Source organism: Chamaea fasciata, unplaced genomic scaffold, assembly GCF_029207755.1.
Source record: "Chamaea fasciata isolate MVZ Bird 193981 ecotype frontalis unplaced genomic scaffold, bChaFas1.0.hap1 SCAF_6, whole genome shotgun sequence".
Taxonomy (NCBI): Eukaryota; Metazoa; Chordata; class Aves; order Passeriformes; family Sylviidae; genus Chamaea; species Chamaea fasciata.
In genome coordinates this window covers 44,802,981-44,824,620 of record NW_027094091.1, presented here as the reverse complement: position 1 = coordinate 44,824,620, position 21,640 = coordinate 44,802,981, and the positions used below count along the sequence as shown (strand labels likewise).

Sequence of the window (21,640 nt, the reverse complement as noted above, 5' to 3'; positions counted from 1 at the left end):
GAGGCATGGTGTTGTCTTACATCTCTTCCCAGTGAAATCAATATAAATTTCCATATGGACAGAGATAAACCACTGCTAAGTGCTAAGTCTGGTACAAGATACCGGACTATTCATCTTACTCCATCTAGCATTGCCTTTTATGGAGTAAGAAAATTCTGGTCCTAGTCTGGCCTTGGTAATGCTAAACTTATACAGTTAGTCCTTTCCTGGTTCAATGGCAAGAAAGGATTCCTGTGGAGCAAAATCAAAGGCTGTAAGAATGGAAAGGTCTATATGTCAAAAACCCCCACCATCCACTCAAAAGCAGTTGAAGCAACGATCTCCTTCAGCAGGTGTTCTCCAAGGGAGAGCCACTTCTCTGTTAAATGCTGCATCTCTCATTTTATTCTGAATATATCCAGCTTCAGCTATCTCAGCCTCAGTTTGGGGCACTATAGAAAGGCTTGGCCTATATATTAGTCTCTCAAGTTCAGCCCACTAAGATGAAAAGACTTAAACATGCCAGTCACTTTGAAATATTAGGACTTTGAATATATATTTATATAGTCAGAAATATAACAATAAAAAGAGAGAGTGTTTGCTCACTGTTTTCTTCTTGCTGAATTTTATTTGTATGTGATTGTGACTTGTAAAAATAATTCCCTCACCCCAGTAAATTTTATTCATTCTGTGTCCTTAACCGAGTTCTCTGGTTTTTTCTCACTCTTAGATAGCAGGCTGATGATGTGACCTACATATTTGACATAACATCAATGAAGAAATAATGAATTGAGACCTTCTTTAGTGATAAAGCCCATTTTTTAGAATGGACAATTGGAATGTGTTGGCTCTGATTGCTACATCAGGTGATAGCAGGTTCTTTGTCATCTCTAACTTTTATTTTCAGTAACATTCTCTTCTGCCTTATGGGATCATTTGTCTTCTGTTGGTAAATTTCCATCTACACTCAAAATGACTTTTCAGTGCTGTATCGATGGATGGATATAGTCAGCCTCTGTCCCTTTAGTCTTCATCTGTGTCTGTCCCCACGTTCTTTTGTATCACAAATTACAGAAGGGGTCTGTTTACAAAACCACTTCTGTTGTCATTTTTATGCATGTCAATTTATCAATATTTCTTGCTTCTAAAGTGATGTTATATCTGGAGAAAAAGAAAATGCCATTTAAAGCCCATTTAAAGTACTTCAAGAAATAAAATAGTATTAATAAATTTTGATGCAAAATCAGTTTGGTTTCCCTGAAAGTCAGAAGTCCGTATTTTAAATTTTATTAATTAAAGTGATATAATATTTTTGTGTCTTTTTTTTCAGGTATGAAAGTAATCCTAACAATCTTCTTGGGTACTTTTGGTCCTCCAGTCCAAATCCATATATTTGCCTACAGTATAGTATAGCTTTACATGATGCTGAGCTTCTGTGAGAAGATTGAATCAGAGACTACATTTGTCTTTCCAGTCCTTCATTCAGGAATGAAGAACCCACTGGAATTTTCAGCAGGAAACAGTCCTTGTGCACTCAAATAACAGTGCAAGGCTGCAAGAGCTGGAGGAGTTCTGGCACAGCCCTCAGGATTGGTCATGATTGCATGGCTGTCCATCATGGAGACTTGAGTGATCCCTTGATGGTGAGGTTGTCCCTGCCCTGCTAAATTTTACTTATATAACTTCTTCCAAAATCACTTTCACCTTAAAGGCACTGCATAGCCAGAATGAAATACAAGAGGGCAATATGACAAAAGAAAAGTATGCAACCTATATTCTATTGGTAAAGCACAGTAGTTTCACTTTCAGTCTAAAGCACGTGCCACGAGCAAATGCCACTTCTGTGTATCACAGGCAGATTTCCTTTTAGCTCAGTTTTATCTCTTTTGGAAAAGTTTGCTTTTCTTTAGCCTTTTAAATGTCACGTTTGAACAGCATTACTGTAGACAGCACTACTAGTTGCAGAATTTTTAAGGCCATGTGTGTATGTACTGCTTATCTCTGTGTCACAAGTCCAGACCCTAAATCCACAGGCTAATTTCAGCCACTGTCAGTACTAATTCCCTAAAAGGTTTCAAGTGCTTTGTCTTTTCTGAAGTATCCTCTGTGAACTCTGCTGCCCTAACACCATCCATTTCCATCCTACTCCTGTTTGCAAGGGTCTAACTCTTGCTATCACTCCTATTAACCAAACTTCATGACATAAAAAAATTTGAGATTATTTTTCTAATCAATTGATGGTAAACTATAGAAAGAGTAATTTTTTCCCCTCTGGTATCTGGTTACTAACTCTCTAGTAAATACTAAGTGCTGTGATATTAAGTGACCGTTCTTTAGGATGTTTAATTATCCCCCCAAAAGGCCCCAAAGTGCTACTAATGGATCCTCTGGCTCACGACACACATTACTGTCAGCTTCCTTTGCATCTGATTCTCATTCCAGTAACACCAAAAAGTGACACAAGTCCTGGGAACAGAGGAATTTTTTGCAACATGATCTCAGCCTACTTCTGTTTCAAAACACAACATTTTTGTAGTTCACTGACCTCGAGACAATCTAAATAGGTCTCTTTTGGGGCTTACTTTGCAGTGTGGTGAAACTGCAGGTGCTTTCCTTTCTTTTGTGCCATGGGAAATCAAGTTAATGTTTCAAACCCATTCCTCTATGGCTATTTTAGGTATCTTGGCTATTCATCCCAATCCTTACATTCGTTACTACCCTGCCTTCCTCTGCAGGGAGGAAACAAATCCCTGATAGTGACAGGCTACTGATGAAGACTTCTCTCCTTGAAGTAGCTGAGTCCCTTGGACAGGTGTATCCTTTGGCCTCATAGAAAAATAGAGTGAAAAGTCTGAATTAAATGGCAGCAGAGCAGTCTCAAAAAGCCAGTCAGGGCAAAAGCAGTCACAAACACCAAGTACCTTTTCTGAACAACCTTGGCAAAGATGGCCAGTTGTCTCAAAACTGGCTTTTATTTCATTTTTACATCTGTATGGATATTAATTGCTGTAGCTTGAAATACATCTAGTCTGATTCCTGGTGACGTGATGTGTCTGGTGAAAAATGAGGATGATAACTTCCCAGGGAATGGCTAGTGCTTCAGACCAACTGCTCTGTTAAGCGTCTTGGCTGCCAGATGTATTGCAGACCTGCACTGCTGCATTTCATAAGCCATGGAATACAGTTTGTAAGAGCAATCATCTTCCCAAATTGGTCATTACCAAAGTTAATGACCTGTTTATTAGAACATCAACCTTGGCTTTGCCTCCTGCTGTTAATTAACAAATCTGTCATTAACTGCTGGTAGCCATGACTTTGTGCATGTGTGTGTTTATGGGGGAATAGGATAGAGATCCTACATCAGGCATATTTAAGGTGGTATCCCTGCATATTGATAAGACCTCATTCCTCTACGATTCTTAGAGAGTGCACCATTCACATGTCTGTGGATTTGGCTAACCCCTTTAGGGACCTGCTTTGTTTACTGTTTTAATCAAATTCTGCATCAGTTTCTGCAGGTGCTCCCTGGTTCTCATATACAATATATTCTCAACAAATGACAGCTTTGCACTGACTTTACCCCTGCCATAGCTGTGATTTGTGATCACTGTGCATTTGGAAATGCACCCAGAGGGGCAAAGGGTTAGCCTCAGAGCAAAGAAATTGTTTATTATCAAATCTTCTCCCTGCAATAAAATTTTTTGTTAAGCAAGAGGTACCCATAACTAATTAGCTATTTGTTATTTTCAAGAAGAATGAAATCTATAATTGTGAGGTCTGACATAACATCTGTCTCCTTAGAGAGGGTTTTGAAAACCATAATTCAGGTGAGAATCACAGATTTTATCTACCTTTGTTGAGATAAATGTATTTTGCCACTCCTCCTAGCCTCTAGTGCTAATTACACTGTCATAAAATGCCCTGGATTAATGAGGTTTCAAAACACACACATCCATTTTGGCCCCTTCCTTGGTTCTGTCATGAGGTCTTCCTCCCCCTCTACAGGTGAGTTTGTTTGACTGTGCAGCTGAGAGTGACTTACCACAAGGTCCTTTGAGTTATGCCCAGTGTGAACAAATTTGAGAAAAAAGTCCAACGAAGAGGTTTGTAGAGCAGGGGCAACCTTCTGTGAGGTGACTGAGTTGGTGTCATGATGGTTTTCCCAACAGGAAGATCTCCCTATCCCAGCTCCTATCCATTCATTCTTTACCTGCCTTGGCATCCATCACACTTGGCACCGGCCCAGTTCAACTCACTAACCCACTGTGAAAATAGCTGTATTTTCATGCTCAGTTTTACTAAGCAACCCTGACTTGAGGAGGGTCTAGCAAACATCCTGTCTGGGTGGAGACAACAGAGCAAGTGTGGCTGAGCACATGGCATGGGAAGGACAAACGGAGGTGCAGGGACCTGGCAATGGTGAAGCACCCAGGCAGCTTGATCCAGTCTGTAGCACAGCTCTCTATAACAATGAACTCTCAGACAAAATAACTAACTCAGAAAAAATAGCTACTTGGGCAGATACCCCATTTTCAATCTGATGGGAATCTGTTTAACAGGGCTACTTACGGACCTGAGCTTGTTTTTGTATGTGCTCAGGCAGTTTGGAATCCAAATATCTCTCAAATCACCTGAAAATTAAGTCCCTAGAGTACAATTAAAAATTTCCACCTTTGAGCTGTATTAGCTGAAGGTGTAGATAACCTTTTCAAGGTCATGAAGAAAGGCAGGAGTTAAACCTTCTCCAGTGCCACTCTGAGCAGGGTGTCCTGCCACTCTGGCACAAGATAAAGGGAGATGATGCTGAGGTTACCACATAGGTTGTTGCTGTTTTCAGTCTCTGTAAGGATTGTCAGCACCCAAAGCATAATGTATTCTACAGAGAATAGCTGAGCAGTCCTTTTACTTCCTTGGTCATTTTACCTGGTGCTCTGGATTAGCCAGGAATTAAACTGTTTGCAAATAGGAGCTCCCTCACACTGCAGACTCTCTTTTTCTTCTTTTTTTCCATGGGGACTTTGCTGTTTTAAAATAATCTGTCAATATTTCATCAGTGGACAAAGGAGAGAGAAGAGGAATGGACTGATGAGACCAGGGTGTTTCATACATCATGGACAGATACAAAGCAAAATAAAATGTAAATTTTAAGAGTCACTCAGACGAAACCTCAATCCCTGAGCTCACTCAACTGGCAAAAGACAAACCCTTTGCTTTCCATCAACTCTTAGTTTACACCTGGAAAAACAAAATAAATAGGGTATTTCAGAACAGGTCCTTCAAAGCTATTTTTACCTTTGAAATGAACCACTGAAAACAACACCTTCTAAGTAAAATAAAAAGAAGAAAACAAATGTTACCTTATTCACCAAGTTTTCAAGGAAGGAAGGTAATGAAAGACTCAAATCTTGAAATTTGTGTCTTGGTTTAACCTCTGATAGCAAATAGGTGCCATGCAGCTGGTTGTTTACTCCCCCACCTGAGGGACTGGGGAGAGAATCAGGAGAGTAAAAGTCGGGAAACTTGTGGGTCGAGATAACAATAGTTTGATAGGCAAAGCAAAAGACACACACGCACAAGCAAAGCAAAGCAAAAGAAGGAATTATTTCGCAGCTTCCCATGAGCAGGCAGGTGTTCAGCCATCCCCAGGAGAGCAGGGCCCCATCACACATAATGGTGGCTTGGGAAGACAAACACCATCACTCCAAATGTCCCTCACATCCTTCTTCTTTCCCCCTCCTTATCTACTGAGCATGATGCCATATGGTCTGCAATATCCCTTGGGTCACTTGGGGTCAGCTGTCCCATCTGTGTCTCCTCCCAATTTCCCATGCACCCCAAGACTTCTTGCCAGAGGGTCGGTACAAGAAGCAGAAAAGGCCTTGACATTGTGCAAACACTGTTCAGCAATAACAAAGCCATCTCCATATTATCTACACTGTTTTCAGAACAAGTCCAAATCACAGCCCCACACTAGCCACTGTGAAGAAAATTAACTCTACCCCTGTCAAAACCAGCAGGGACAGCAAGTCCAGTTTTAGGGTGAAAACATTCAAACATTTTTTTATGACTTTGGTTGGCAGGTGTCTTAGCAAGTCTGAACTCAGAGGTGCTTTGTAGGCTCCAGACTGCTCTACCACCTAATCAGAGCCCTGGTCCCTTTGGAGGTCTAGTGTGATGCCTTGAATATCTAAATAAGAGAAGCCATCAAACAACCCAAAGCTTTGACTGGACACTGGAGCCTTCATTGAAATGTCAAGAAAGTAAATGATTCTCCTATTTGTGGCAAAAATCCTACCCTTTCAGTGTTTGATGTGCTAATAATAATCAGGCTGCTTACTGAATGCATTTAAAGGAGGAACAGGGACAGAATGGAACTAGAAACATCATGTTTTCGGTAAATAATTTCTTAAAAACAGCAGTCTCCTTACCAGCTAAAGATCCACTCATCTTAAGCCCATCTGGCATTGTCAACAAATCCTGTGTCTTTTTGCTTGACTGATCATGGAGTTTAAAGAAGTGGTTTTGTCCATCGTAAGATATCATATACATTCATCTATTACAGAACTCCTGTAGATAATTAATCACTGCCATCAGCTCATTACAGCTTTTAAGGGTATGTGTGATTCTCTAAGTTAACAGAACAAAAACTCCAGGTGGAAGGTTAATAGTACTTTTAAAATCAAAACGACATTGTAGAATAGGTCAGCCAGTGCCTTTGTGGATTTGGTGCTTGCCCCACAGGATCTCTCAAGACACCATTTCCAGTAATGACAGGCCAAGGTCACACCTTGTGGGAAGCAGAGTAGTGCTGAAATCTGGGGAACCGTCCCTGTTGGAGATGCAAAGCTCTATGGCTACTGTCAGCTAAGAAAGAACCCTGCCTTGTCATTGGGAAGTGTGACACAAGGCTAAAAGCAGAACACAAAATGTGTCAAACACACACAGCATCCAGCAGGCAAACTGCCTCTGGACCTCAGCAGTCAACACTAGGTGTGATCATTTTATGCCTCCCTTCATTCTTCCTAGCAGTGGGTAAGAGTGGACCTGCTCAACAGTGATGATAAATGTTCACTTTAGGAGAGGTGATTGTCACACTACCAGTTTGTTCGGTGTCTGCATTGTTTTCTTTCAAAGGCTTGTCTTTAAAAGCAGCAGCATAAGATCGACTCTCCTGCTGAGCTGTTGGGAAAGATTATAAGGAAATTTTTTATTTCTGCCAGCAGTGGCCACATCAGATAGCATGAAATCTCTCACCTGTATGTGCACAGCTCCTTGGGAAGCCATGGACCTCACACCTTGCTAACTGATGCTGTTCATTTTGATATATTACCTCCTACTGAATCTCTCTCCTTCAAAGCCTTTGGGGAAAAGTGCAGATAAATGGTGAAAGTTTTGTTTCTTTACCCACACAGTTCACTCATTGGTTTGTACAAATACCTGTGGGATGTCTTGAGCCAGGCTGGGCTATGTTCATGCAGAAAAGGTCTTGGAGGGACCAGTAGAAATGACTGAACGTGCTTCCTAAAGGATTTTTTTCATAATCAACATCGAGGCTCTTGCTTGCAGGGTCTGCTCAAGATGTGGTAATAATAACTGCAACAGAAAAAGAAGTTTCAACATGAAACAGTCAGGAGAGCATTTTAGAAGAATAATTTTCAAAAAGAAAGACTTGTTTTGCATGCTTCTCCAGATTTCTGAGTAGGATTAGCACTGTATTTGTGACTTTCTAAAGGGTAACAGTTTTGTAGAAAACATTTACTTTTAGCAATGTATTTCTGAGATGTAACAAATTTGAAAACAGTCTTGTTCTGAGATTAGAATGTTCTACTTTTTGGTTTAGAATTGTTGCAGCAGAAGGAATAAAAGGAATAAAAGCTTCAAGGAATAAAAAGCCAGGGTTACTCTCAGTCTTTGAAATAGACTGTTGAAATAGATGAATTTAAGCATACGCAAAGTAAGTGGTTGAAGAGGGCAGAAGGTTGTGGAAACAAGAAGATGGTGACAATGGGACAAATGGTACATTTGAGACGAGTTCTCCTTTGAATTACAAGAGGAATTTTGCTTATGGTTTTCTCTGTCAACTGTAATAATCCTTCCACTAGTGAAACAGGGAAGAGCTCTGTCAGGGACTTCAGGTTGGAGCTCGTGCTCAGGAGAGCTCAAAACAGGCAATTCAGGCCTTGATCAAGTGAAGGATCTCAGCACATCTTTAATTTGACATTAATGGGTAATCACATCTTCAAACAAGAACAGTTTGTTCAAGTTTGCTCTGCAAGATGGTCTTAAAGTGCCAAAAGTCCTTTCTTTAACCTTGTTAAAAATTCAGACCCATGTTTTCAAAGGGAGCCCATTCACAGAGCAGACATAAAACTTGGAAATCATGAGAGAACAAAGATTTTGGCTTCGCTGAAGCCAGAGAAGCAATGCATAGAGCTACAAGGAAGAAGAAACAATGCAGGCAGCTCTGCTTGCCAGTGATGTACCAAAAGCCCCAAAGAGTTGGATTTTTTGAAAGCTGTTGAGGGATATGAACCCATACACTTAAAAGAAGTTGCCTTTTGAGCAAAAAAAAACCAAAAACAAGCCAGCCCTATCAAAGGAAGGACTAAAAGCAACTTGATGTATTCTGACAGTGCAATTAGAAAGCAGACATGTATAAAAGCCAATGAGCAAACTGTGCAAGTCAAGAAATGTGATGTGCCCTGTATTCTTTTAATAGTTTATTACTTAGAAGATTACATGATATTGACACTGGTGCTTGAAAAGTCTCCTACTGTTTAACAGTACTCTGCAATAAAATGCTGTAATCTGTTAATGCACCATACTGTCACTACAACCCAGAGTTTGTGGGGGAATACTTCCCTTCCTTTCAGTATGTCTGTCATTTTGCTTAAAGAAAGAGAAGAAAGTGTGACTTCTCTCCACCCTTTTTTCACTGATTACATGCCCCCAGCCCTGATTGTTGCTCACTGACAGCTTCCTTCTGCCTGGGTTTTCCTTGCAGTTAGCCTTTCCTGGTGTTGCTCAGAGACTGCAGAAGGAATGGCAAGAATACACAGAAGATCGAAGCAGAAGCAGCAAGGCAGCAGTAGGTGGAGGGAAAGTTGCCATGTCCCTCATTCAGGGAAAGAAGTTCTGCCATGGCAGAGGGCAAAGGGCCCTCAGGCATGGGGAAAGGCTCTCGTGCATGGGATTAGGGCTCCAGCTGAAGGGTGCTGAAGGGGGAATGATGTTGGTTCAAAAAACAGGCTGGAAAGATCATCACTTGGCAGCATTTGGAGTTGGCAGTAAGGGATAGGGAATAGCTCCAGCAAAGGATGAACTCACCAGGCAGACAGGAAAGGCTAGATCTTGGAAATGTTATCTAGTAAATGTCCAAGATATGGATGTGGCTTTAGCTGGAGAGAAGGCCACTTAAGAAACAAGACTGAAATGAAGATAAAGAGTTTGGTGGTTTTTGCTAAGTGTCTGGATGCAGAACTGAATGGAAACATGGAGCAGAGCTCTTAGTTTTTTCATCATAACAGTGTAAGCAATCCCTGACAGTGCATTTCTTTAATATTTCTCTCCTTCAATAGTTATAGCAGTAGCTGCTGGAATTAATTATGATTAATTTAATTATAGGTATAAACCAGGTCCTTTTCAAAGTGAATTATAGTTTCCTTCAGTAGTATGTGGTGGTTAAGTGCTGGTAATTAAGGGTTTGAATGAGGGCTTGACAGTGCATTTTCCCATAATTGAAATTCCTCTGCAAACCCCATAGTGTTTGCAATCCAGCACACAGCAATGAGATTTCTCTGGGGGTTTTTTGGTGGTATTTTTGTATGTATGTATGTGTATATGTATATGTGTATATATATATATATATATATCTATATCTTCACATCCACCCCAAGTAAGAAATTCCCCCTACCTCACAAGTCACAGGCAGTTTCCATGGCACTACAGCACAGCTCCGGACTTATTTGCAGAGCCACCCCCCAATGCCCCACTGTAGGCTGAAGCAAAGGCAAGACAGTCTGCTGTGGCAGGTACTGCTGCCCCATTTCATATCAAACACAGCAAAACACAGCTTTCCCACTAACCTACAGTAACAAAGAAAAGCCCAATTCCTTTCCTAAGGCAGACAGCAAGTGGTAGACAACCACAAGAAGCACATACCTGTTTCTCTTCAAAGTGGAACATCCAGGTTATTCCTTTACAGCCAAAGCACCAATCCAATATTCTTTTCTTCGTAGGTCCTCACAGCCTTTTCCCAAGCTCCTACTCTCTGCTTGTATGAACAAGGTTTGCATTTCACAGATGGATCTCACTAGACCTAATTTCCCCAAGACGTTTGACACTAGTGGAGGTGATTTTATAGCCCTTACCAACAACAAAGCACCTGGGAACCCAAAGCCCACCAAAGCCTAAAACTTGAAACCACCCCCAAGTTTAAAATCACAAAGCTTACTTTTCTTTCACTGACTATGCTATGACTTGAAACAAGAGTCAAAAATCTCAGACCTAGAAATGCTTCTTCAGACCATGATTTTCATGTTTCCCAGCTAAATAGCTAAAAACCTCTAGCACTTTCTCAAGGGCGGGGGCAGCTTTTTACTTAAATAAAACCCCAAAACAACAAACCAACCAACAAACAGCAAAATGCCAAACCAAGCCCAACAAATAAAAATAAAAACAACCCCAAACAATTAAAATACCCCAACCTTGGGCTGAGTATCATCTCTGTGTAAGAATTCTCAAGGGTTCTCTAAAATTTGCGTTAAATGTTCATATTATTAAAGTTTCCCTTTGCAGCTACAGTATCTAGAAACATGTCTCCTGTTTATTTGCTTATTTTGAGTGTTTCATTCCTCCACATGGAACCCTGCAGTTGTAGAACTCCAACAGTTTTTCAGAAATCAGCAAATACCATGACAGTGTGAGAATGAGAACTGACAAGACTGCAGATCTCTCATAGCAATAACAGGTTTTTCCTCTGTGATTGCAATAAAATACATGAAGTTACATGACAGATGAACTTTATTTTAATTTGCTCTTTAAGAATAAGCCTGGACATTCAGTTGTATGTAGGCATAGGGGCTGGATATGTCTCTGGGACAGGGTTGCTGCTCTTGTCCATCAATGCTGTATGACCAGTGAGACCTATTGAGCACAGGACTGTTCTTTCCACAAGAGAAGTTCATATGCCCTGGTTTTGGCTATTCTCCCAAGTGTCTCTTAGGGTTCTGATGAATTTCTCTGGTGAATTTTGATTTTGTAGTTTAAATACCTTTACTCTTGGAGGCCAGTGCTGGAGGCAAACCCATGTACCCCTAGGAGCAGAAGAAAATCTGCTCCAAGACCTCAGGCCCTGAATATAAAAGCTCTGTCTCTGTTCCAAGCGTTGGCAAACACAACTCCCCACCCAGACACATGACTGTGACCTATGGCAAATGTTCTCTTTGGCAACTGTATGCAAATACAAAAGGACACAATTAATGCACCCTTCCTTCCAATCACACAAAATACATATTTATTTGTTTTCTCCTTTGAATTTGGATTTTCATGCTGAGATGGGTGACAAAAGGACAGACAAGTTTTGAGGTGATAGCCTCCTCTCTGTGAACAAGGGGAAAGTCTTTTGCAAAGAAGAACAAATTCTGGCAGAGAGCTTTGCATTCAGTTATGCCGAGGTACTTTTCCTTGACTGTTTTTCTTGAGCTCTTCAGCCAAGATGATGTCACCTCTGGGAAAACACGTAAACTTTCCTGGGTCAAGACTGTTTTGTCAGTGATGCTAACTGTAAGTGATCTTTCTCTCTTTATTTTGACCCATGAGCCTATTTTTCACTTCATTTCCCCTCCTCTCCACCCCCCATCCTTTTGGGAAGGAGAGTAAGCCTCCAGGTGAGTACCTGGTAGCTGATCACTGCCAACTTGCCACACCGGCACCACAACGACAGTTCTGCAGAGAGAGGATTTGGAAGGAGCTCTCTCGTTTTGGAAAAGAAAAACAAAAACCAGCCTAAGAAAAAGTTTGTGACTCAATCTGGAGATTCACCAGTTAAAAGCTTTTCTCAGGGACATTTGTGCTCGTGGGCCCACTGCAGCCTTGCTGGGTCTACTTGTAAGAAGGCCAGCATCTCTTTTCTTTTACTTCTGTTTGCTGGAGGTCTGGCATGCAGCCTGGTTTACCACCTTGTTCTAAATTCCAGGACTGTGGAATAAAAATCATTTGCTGTTAGTCAACAAAAGCTGTCTTTTCTCTCTCTCTATTGATTACTCCTGAATAATCAATTGACATTTGGCACAGTCTTATTTATAATAATTCAAGTCAGCAGCAACATAATTTAGAAACTGGCTACGAGGCATGTGTTGGTAATGAATCGAATCCATGGATAATTCAAATTCATAGACTAAAAAATTACATTTAAATAATGTTAGGGTTGTGACAACCTGACAAAATACCACAAATTTAATATGAAAACTCTTCCTCCTTCTATGGCTGAGGGGAAAGCCCAGAGAAGACTTGAGAAGGGACTGGCATTTGCTGCCTCCCCCATGATCCTGCATCTTTGAGTTCATACCTAATCGACACCACCTTTGTGATCAGCTGAACTGAGTCCCTGGTCCTTCTTCACACGCTTCTGGTGATGTCATTTTATCCCATGGAGGGAGCAGAGGAATATTTTTACACAACAAGTTGGCTGACCCAGTACAAAGTCAATAGAGTGTGGTGTGCAAACCTCCTCTAGTTTTGTGGGTTATGGAGCTGTTGCATGGATGCAGGAGAGACCTGAGCCATTCCCTGCTGGGCACTGAGCTTCCACTTACACCCATGTCTTGTCACAACCCCAGAAACTGCCTTTTCTCCTTGTTGCACCCTGTGACAAATTTAACTCTGAATAGAACCTTAATGGAGGTTTACCCTTAAACCTAAAACAAGAGACACACGGAAATTATAGGTAACTTCAAGCTGAATAAACTAATGGCTCTTTTAACAGCTGGTTAACCAGTTCATTTTCAGATAGGATTAAAATGCCACAGAAACCCACCTGGTTTGGGTGGGCATGCCTGCAGTCAGTCCAAGAAGGACAGGTATTCCTGGGAAGCAGGTGCTGGGGTGCTTTGTGTAGAATGTGTTATTGGCACATGAGTTATAGAAGTGCACAGTCCACAAACATATCTTCTGTGAAATAACTGGCTTTCCCTGAAGAATGTTCTCCCAGTAGTCTTCAATAAACTATTTCCCCTTGGAGGGTCAAAGACGTCAGGCTCAGTGCAAATCCTCTGTGAAGAGACTGCAGAGGTCTTGAGGAATTATTTTCTCCTGTACCCACAGTCCCTGTGCAGGGCAGGTGTGCAGCTGTACACCTTCCTGTTCCCCGAGCTCCACTTTTATCCAGGAGGGCTATGTGGGTAGACCAGTCCTCTTTTTTGGCAATATCCATGGGTTACTGTAGCTTTTGGCTTTACCCCAAAGTAAGCACAAAAAAATGCTCCAGCATCCTGAACAAACCTGCAGCATAGGGCATGACTAGACTGAAGCCTCATCGGAAAAACATTTTTTTCTTTGTGCCAGTCTGGTCTGGGCCACTTTGACTAAGTTTGCTGCTGTCTTTTATGGCCAAGCCCTCATACCTGACCTCTTGGGAAGAATGTGCCTGGCAAAAAAACTTAAGGAGTGCTTTTGAACAAGGTGAGGGTACTTCTACTTTGTGCTGCTGGTGGTGATTTAAGCACAGATTAAAGAGGTGGAAAAAGCTCCTTGTAGTATTTAAATAAAGATACAGCCTGAGCTGTTTAGTAGGGAAAATTTTTGCAGATGGTGATGAGGAGAATGGCAGCCAAACCATTACAGAGAGCTGCAGGTTTCCACCAGGCTACCAGCACATGCAAGCATCAGTATTTCAGCTGCTAAAATATATTGCCTTTAATTCTTCTTTTCTATAAATTTTAACTGAACAGGAAAGAAGGATGTTCCTGTATCTATGTGATCAAACAACTCCCTCTTATCTGGGCTACCCTCCACACCCAAAGTGCTTATGGAACAGGTGACTAGGATGTGCTTTCAAACTGACTGCCAGCAAGTCTTTTGTGCTAGACATCCAAACACCACTGAAGTGACAAAATGTTCCAGACGAGTTGTAATTATGTGCACATGTGCTACAAAGGCTGCTAATACCAGAGCAGTTCAATCTGTGAAATATGTTGGCATATAAATGCTTAGCATCTTTCTGAGAGACTCATTTCTATAATGCTTTGTGTTGTACCAAAAAGTTTTCATGCGCTGGAAAGTTTTTTAAAAAAAACAAGAATTAATTGCTTGGCTTGAAATATAGTGGAATAACTCAAGAGAACCAGGCTTTTAAAAGTGACATAAATCAATGGGGGCCCTAACTTGGGATTTTCGGCAAGCAAGAAGCAATCAATGTGCTTGGAAGGGTTCCTTACAAAAAGCACCTTACTTCAAATTCTTGGAACAGCATCCATGGAAAAACTAGTGTTTTCTTAAATTTTCTTTTCTTATTCTTTATACCACACCTTCACTGAAGGTCTGTGGTGTGGGCATTCCCAGAAGGACTGCCTGCTGATTATTCTGTTTTGTGGGTTGTGGAGGGTGACTTTAAAGCAGCAAAATGCTTATCAAATTAACAGTGGCTTTCAAGGGAAAAACTACAGTGGATTGTTTTGTGCTTGCCAGTCCAGCAGTGTAAGGCATTGTTTCATTTCACATGAATCGCTGGCTGGGAATATGGTACTGGAAGCTTCTGCAACAAGAATGCAAGGGTTCCCTGGTGCCCCACTGGCAGAAATGCAAGTTTGCTCTTCTGCAGCAGAGTCAAGACAGAGCATCAGGTGGCTTGGGGCAATACTTCTCCAAGTGGCTGCTGAACATTCACTGGCCTTTGTGATGCCAGGTAGTTCTGTTCCCCAAGCTGTGCAGCTGACAGTGGCTTTTGCTGCTTAGAAGTAGGGTGGGTTGAGTGACCTCAGCATGTTTGCCCCAAAATGGTGCAGGGTGGGTGCCTCTCTTGCATGTGTCATGTAAGGAATTTTGAGGAATACAGTGACTTCACTGAGTGGCTTATAGAAGGAAGTACTTTGAGATTTGTCTGGATACAATTTGTTTAGCAACTTGAACTTCTTGCGTCTTGATGGCTGCTTAAAGAAGTCTGCAGTGATTGAAACCCCCAAAGACACCCAGTTCTGTGACAAATCTCACAGGGTGGCTACAAATAGTTTTTCTCTGCCTGCTGTTCTTTCTAATCACAGGATGATAGTTTTTATCCTGAGTTGTGCTTTTATCCTTCAAGGCATTTTGATGTTGTAATGGAGAGCGTTGTGTGTAGGCAAGGCTGGTAAAACCCCAGTCTGTGCTTATGAACAGAGGGGATAGATGCTTTTTCAAGAAACTGAAACTCTCCAATTCCAAGATGCTTTTCCCCTCTTCCCTTGGTTTCTAAGCGCAGGGAGCACTGGCAGTACAAGCACACATCCTCTCCTTTGAGGAGCACAGGCAAATCCTATATGGATGAGATAAAATTAAATCTGTGCTGTCATGGCTGGACAGTAAGAACAGCACATGCAGCACATCATCCCTCCTGTGCTGCCTGATGAAGTCTGTATGCAGTCATTACCAGTACCAGGGAGCTGGGCTGCTCAGCATTGCTGCAATTTGTAAATGGCTTCATTTAGATGTCACCAATGAACTAATTTATGGAAGCTGTAATTAGTGATGATGGGACTGCAGGTGGAGAACAGTAAGTGGTGACATTACTTAGTGACTTCATGAGGGATTTTGAATGTCCAGCAGTTGGCTGATGCAAGTAAGGGAAGAATGACAACAAATGAGGAAAAACAAAACAGCAATAACAAAAAAAAACCCAAACCAAAACAAAAAAACCCCCCGCACAAACAAATAGAAATACATCTGGGAGTATGGATGGAAAATTAAAATCACCTGAGTGATGAATAACCTGATTTTAGGTGGTTACTTTCCAAGCAGAGAGGCACAATGCAGCCATATACATCCTGTCACAAATGTACTGAGTCAAATAACTTCCTAGTGGTGCTATGTTTGTTATTCCCTTGAGGATGCCAGTTAATCTCTGGGAAAGTGGGCTCTGTGGGAAGATGTGTGCCCTAATCTAAAGCATTTCAGTGTAAATGGCCTGTCCTGAGCACCTCTAATAAAAGAAGTTACGTGTGTGAAGCGGGGGACAAAGAGTAGCCTGACTTTAAAAGCAGGGCTTAAAATGATTGTTTGCTCCACCAGGAGATGCCTACCCTCTCATACCTGCAACTTTGAATGCCGTGTTTCCTTGCTGTATGATGCTCCCTGGGAGTGTATAGGAAAATGCTCAACTATGGTGAAAAATGAGGGGAGAAAGTTAATTGCTGTGCTATCTGATCCTCACTGGAGGGCTTATTCAAAGGGACATAATTACTTGTCTGTGGGTGCCAGGTTAGATCCCTGCAGAGATATCATGTTGTGGATGTTGCACCATTCCTGTTAGAAGCTGCTGGATCTAGTCCTTGCTTGTGCTGCAGCAAAATGAGGGGAAAAGAAACCCCAAAAATGAAGGAAAAAAAAAAAAAAAGGAGCAGAATCTCAGCCACTGTCTGCCAGTGGGGAGTTTCAGCTTCCTAAGGCTGTGTAAAATGAGTTTCTGCCTTGTGAGCTGAAGTTTCTGTGACCCCCATAGAAACGTGTAAGAAATAGCTCTGTGTAGTGAGATAAGCAAGTTGTGAGGGCATGAGAGGGAAACTGCCCAAAGGTAGCATTCTGAGCTGCTGGTATGACTTGTCTCCTTATGCCTGCTGCAAGAGAAATGTGATGAGTACCAATTCTGTGCACACAGGAGCAGTGGGAAGAGGCAGTCTATAAAAAGTGATTCTGTAGTTGCTGTGGGGTTTTTTTCTGTGCTCTCTTGTGCTAGTGGCCTCTAATGAACTCTTGCAATATCCACAGTGTGGGGATGCATGAGAGATTGAACAAATGAACACTAATAACGTGCTCTTTGCACTCAGTGAAATAAAAGGAGTGCTGGAAGCAGAGTAAGATGAGTACCTTGAGGGGTTTGAGGCAGAGGTGGTTTTTCACATGAAGGCCGCCCACCATGAAATATCCATGACAAGCAGCTGTTGGCCACTTTCATAAACTGTTTTCTCTGTGTGAAAGGAGGGAATTGCAACACAAGTCTGGTGGGAAACTCACATGGGGCAGGCTAGAAGGAGGGAGGGAACCAAGCACAACAAGTGTTCTTTTATCTGGGAGAATGGAAGTACCTCAGATGCAAAAGGTTTACTTTCTGGAGGTGCTTTCTCCTGTTTGGCATTGCTAGTGACTTTCGCTTTGCAGCTGGAGCCAATAGCTCTCCAGTGCTTACTCCATTCTTTGCCCCACTAGCAGGGTGGTGCCTCTATAGGTTGGGTTGTGTTACTGTTCTTCTGGCGTTGAGGGGATGAAAGAGCAAAATGCGCACATTGAGATACTTTCATTGTGACTCCAAAGCTTGAGGAGCACATCTGTAACCTCCCAGCTGCTGAGCTTGGCTGGAGGAAGGTGATTTCTAAGTTGGCTCTGAAGTCTCAAGCATGGTAATGTCCCCCTTTCTTGCATGCTAAATCAGCATTATTTTTTTTTTTTTTGCCATAATGCTCCATTCCCTGGACTTGTGATAGATACTGAAATTGCTTTTCTGTTCAATTAAAGAACTACCTTTTAAGTAAAAATGGTAGGAAGAAAGAAATGAAGTAACTGTGTCAGTCTTTTCTTGTTAATCAGGGGAAATTTCTGAGCTACCACCAATGTTTAAAATGCTGTGAATAAGGAAACTCTATTTCAGCATATCTTTTGCCCTAACTGGAGATTGAAAATAATTGAATACTTTTCAATTAAATATTGAAATGCAACTTTCAGATTCTTTAAATTGAATTTCATACTCAGTTTTCCTACCCAAGTATGAATTGTCACATTTTTGATGAGTTAAAAATTAAATCACCATTCATCTAAAATGCTACTCTGCCACAAAAACTAAACCAAGAAAACCCATTTTGCTTCATATTTTCCTGGGCAAAAGTATTTTTACTTGTGTTTTGTAGAAATTATTAGATAACTGTAACAGAAGACCTTAATGAATTGTTCTGTTAGTACCTTTGATTCAAAGTTGAACATTGGGCTTTTAACACAGTGAAGTTACCCAAAGTGGGAAACAAGGAGTTGATACAATTTAATCATGTACTGACTAATAACAAGTCAGTATTTGTGCAGCCTAGGCAGTCTGAGAACTGCAAATTCTTCAAAATGAAGCTGGATGTGGGGTAGCCACAAAATGGTGCAAAGCTGCATATGCGGACCAAAGGAGCAATGCTGATATCTCAAAACCCCTTGTCCTCAGAGGAAAGGGAGCAGTATTGGTGGTTTGCAACCTGGCATTGCCATGCCTGTGTACTGTCAGAGAGTGAGAGAGAGACCAGCACAGGCATAATCAGTTTAGTATTCCCCTTGGGTTGTTATAAACAAAATCAATATGTACTAATGACTGCAGCAATAAATTTCATCATGCTTCACATGGTAACATTCTGCACTTACCCGGTTGTTGGTTTGACAGAGAGCAATAGAGTTTACCCTTTTAAAGTTGTAAATTACTATAAAATTGCTGAGCCTCATGATAAAATATATTCATGGATGATTTTAAGCTTAGGAAATATTGTAATACTTTCACTAAGCATACTATTAATATAAATAAATAGTATTTATTGCTTGGTTTCCTAGCTGCAGCTGGGTGAAGAAACATGGCATGCATGTTTATCATGCCACTTGTGGTTTCATAATGTTTATCTAAAATTGATTCTCAAAGAAGCTGTCTGAGAAGCCTATTTTTCCACATATTTGTCCAAAGAAAAATCTTCCCTTAACAGATTTCTAGCAAGTAAAATCTTACCTTTTTTTTTTTTTTTTTTTAAAGTGCTGTTTAGTTTAGCAGATGATTTTCTATTTAGACATTTCTTCTTGCCTGTATTTTTTATTTTTTTCTTGCTGGCAAATAAGAACTTGGAAGTTGGATTAAATGTTTCAGCCCCAAATGAAACATTGCAGAGTTTTTGCTCATATTATATTCCAAGCTTCAACACTCAATGCTTTTTTCTGAATACAAATAGAAGCGCTGAAATTACAGGAATGTTCCACAATGCAGAAATACAGATTTACTTTTGTCTACAGGTCTGCTACCGTATCTTTTTTCTCTCTTAAAATTTGGAGCTTGTAGGGTGATGGAAAATCCAGGAGCTTCGAATTATACACTTATTATTAAATCAGTCCACCTGAAAAATCCCAAGTGTCAATTTTGAATAGCCCTCAACTGTTTTGCAGTCACCTTCACAAACTCCACTGAACTGTGCACTCTGTCGCCCCTTGAAAGCAACTTTTAAGCCACAAGTCTTGATAATGCTTTCAGAAAGGATCTAGTTGAAGCACAGGAAAAACAAAATATAACGCTTCTTTTCATTATTTAAGTTAAATGTCATCATCTGGTTGCACTTATATCCAGGTAGGACTCTTTGAGGAGCGTGGCGCCATCCTCAGGGAGGAGCAGATCCATCTGAGTGACGCCCTGCAACAGCCTTGGCTTCTGCATTAATTTAGGAAGTTTTCCTAAAGCTCATCCACTGCACTCCTAACACAACTCAGAGAGAGTTGTCTGCATGTGAATGATCTGAATAATCCAGGCTTCCCATCCCTGAGGGCAAATGACATCTACTCCCCAAGTCTGCTTCTCCATGATGATTTCTCATTGATCTGGAAATAAAGCAAGCTGCCAGAAGCCACAGTCTGAGTGTGTGTTATAGTTGAGAATAAATCAAACCTGCCGTAGTATTGGCAAAGATCAAGCCTGCCCTGCTGACTTAAATTCTGTGCAGTATGGTTGCACAGAATTTGGTCAAAGAAAGCAATAACAAGTGCAGATTAATTCTTTGGCAGCTGCACCTCTGTGCAGGGAAGGGAGGAAGTCTGGACTTGCTGCTGTTCTTCACAGCCAGCTGTTGCTAGAGTTTGGCTCCACGAAGCCAGACCTGCACTACCCAAATGCAGTGGGTTTGCTGTAGTAGAGGGATCCTTTCTGCATTTCCTCACAATACCTGGTAAAAGGAAATATCAGTCTGCAACTGCATTGCCCGTGTCCCACACTGAGAGGACCTCTGCAGTGCTCAACAGTAAACCTTTTGGATGTGAATCTCTCCATCCTGGAGAAGAGCAGTCATCAGGTTGCAGCAAAGCAGAGCCAGCAGCATCACACGTAAGGGGCTTCTCAATGCACATGCTGCAGACAACTGAAGGCTGACATCTACGCTACATTGCTCTGAGTTTTTTCAAGTTAAGCTCATTGGTATGTAGAGAAGACCAAGCATGTGGACACAAAAACACCTATTTTGTCTTATAGTGTCCTGACTCTGAAATAATTAATAACTTGGGTGGTACACCATGCTCCAGTATCCCAGAAGAGTGGCAGCTCATCAGTACCACTCATCTTGCTCCCCTTCTCCTCCTTATTTCTTTTGGGTACTCTACACAGAGTACAGCTTGAGAGATGCTGCTATCCCTGATCTATTTCCAGTACTACCTAGTGGCATTCTAGGAAGGCAGTGGGTCTTTCTCCATAAGTTTATTGCTGTATTAGACAGAGGTAGCAGATGTGCATTGTCCAGGATGATCTCGGTATTTTCCATGTTCCCACTTTTCTTTTGTAAGACTTACAGTTATTGCAGTTGAAAGAGCTACATATCTATGCAGAGGGAAAACATGTTGAAAACACTGCTGTCCTGAAAGGAAACATTACAGTGGCCCTGCGCCATACACTTAATGACAAATCCCTCCAGTGCTGCAGCTTCTGAGATTGGGAACATACAGGCAGAATGGGTGCAGTGAATGAAACTGTATAAACATAAGATTTACACAAATCCAGGCTCTGCTCTAAGCCTTTTTCCCTGTCTGGGGCTGCACTGCAGTGAAGTGCTTTCTTCTTTGGATTGGTATGCGGCACTGGGGCACTATAGCTATACTTCGCCATAGCTTGCTCTGCCATCTCTTTCTGGGGGCATGAACTCAGCCTCAAAGAAGGGAGGCAAATGAGCACCATGAATGCAGTTGCCTTTTGCTTAGAGGGCAAAGGCTGCTTCTTCCCAAAGTATGTTCCCTGCTTTCATCACTGTACCTCTGAGCTCCTGCTGGCAAATGCCCTAAGGTGCTATTAATGGTTGGTGAATCTTCTTAGAGGTAGGGCTGGAGGTCTGTCATTTCTCTTTTGGGGGGATGGAGACATCATCTGTGCTGTGATTTACACTGCTCAACACGTGCTGACATCTCAGCGCTGCCCTTGAGCTGAGCTTTGCTGTTCCACACACAAATGGATCAGATGCAGCAAGCTGGTGACTTTTTACAGCTCCATAGGCAAGCTGTCCATTTTCCATGCGAGCTGAAGCTCAGGCATGTGCAGGGAGTCAAATATTGCCCCGTGTGGTGGCAGAGAAGCATCCTTTGCCAGAGCACAGCAGCAGCTGTCTGGGTCAGACTGGTGCAGTCAGCGTGCTTGGGTGGGGCATGAAGCTCCTCACCTTCTGCTGGTCTGTAGCTGAGGGATTTTCTAAGCCACAGGTAGTATCGCTGTCCTTCCTAA

General features: G+C 41.7%; 1 long non-coding RNA gene across 4 annotated transcripts; it reads right to left on the bottom strand.

Moving 5' to 3' along the window:
* Window positions 1-290: 290 nt before the first annotated feature.
* Window positions 291-10,292, bottom strand: LOC136291273 (uncharacterized). 4 transcript variants are annotated; one of them, XR_010721476.1, is made up of 6 exons: window positions 10,141-10,292; window positions 7,417-7,572; window positions 7,234-7,337; window positions 6,408-6,546; window positions 5,337-5,463; window positions 291-5,214 (listed from the first exon to the last, which is right to left on the bottom strand). It is a non-coding gene; the product is annotated as an uncharacterized lncRNA (long non-coding RNA). The 4 variants fall into 4 exon arrangements; XR_010721478.1 differs by lacking the exon at window positions 6,408-6,546 and adding an exon at window positions 7,078-7,158 and having other exon boundaries at window positions 7,310-7,337; XR_010721477.1 differs by lacking the exon at window positions 6,408-6,546.
* Window positions 10,293-21,640: the final 11,348 nt, after the last annotated feature.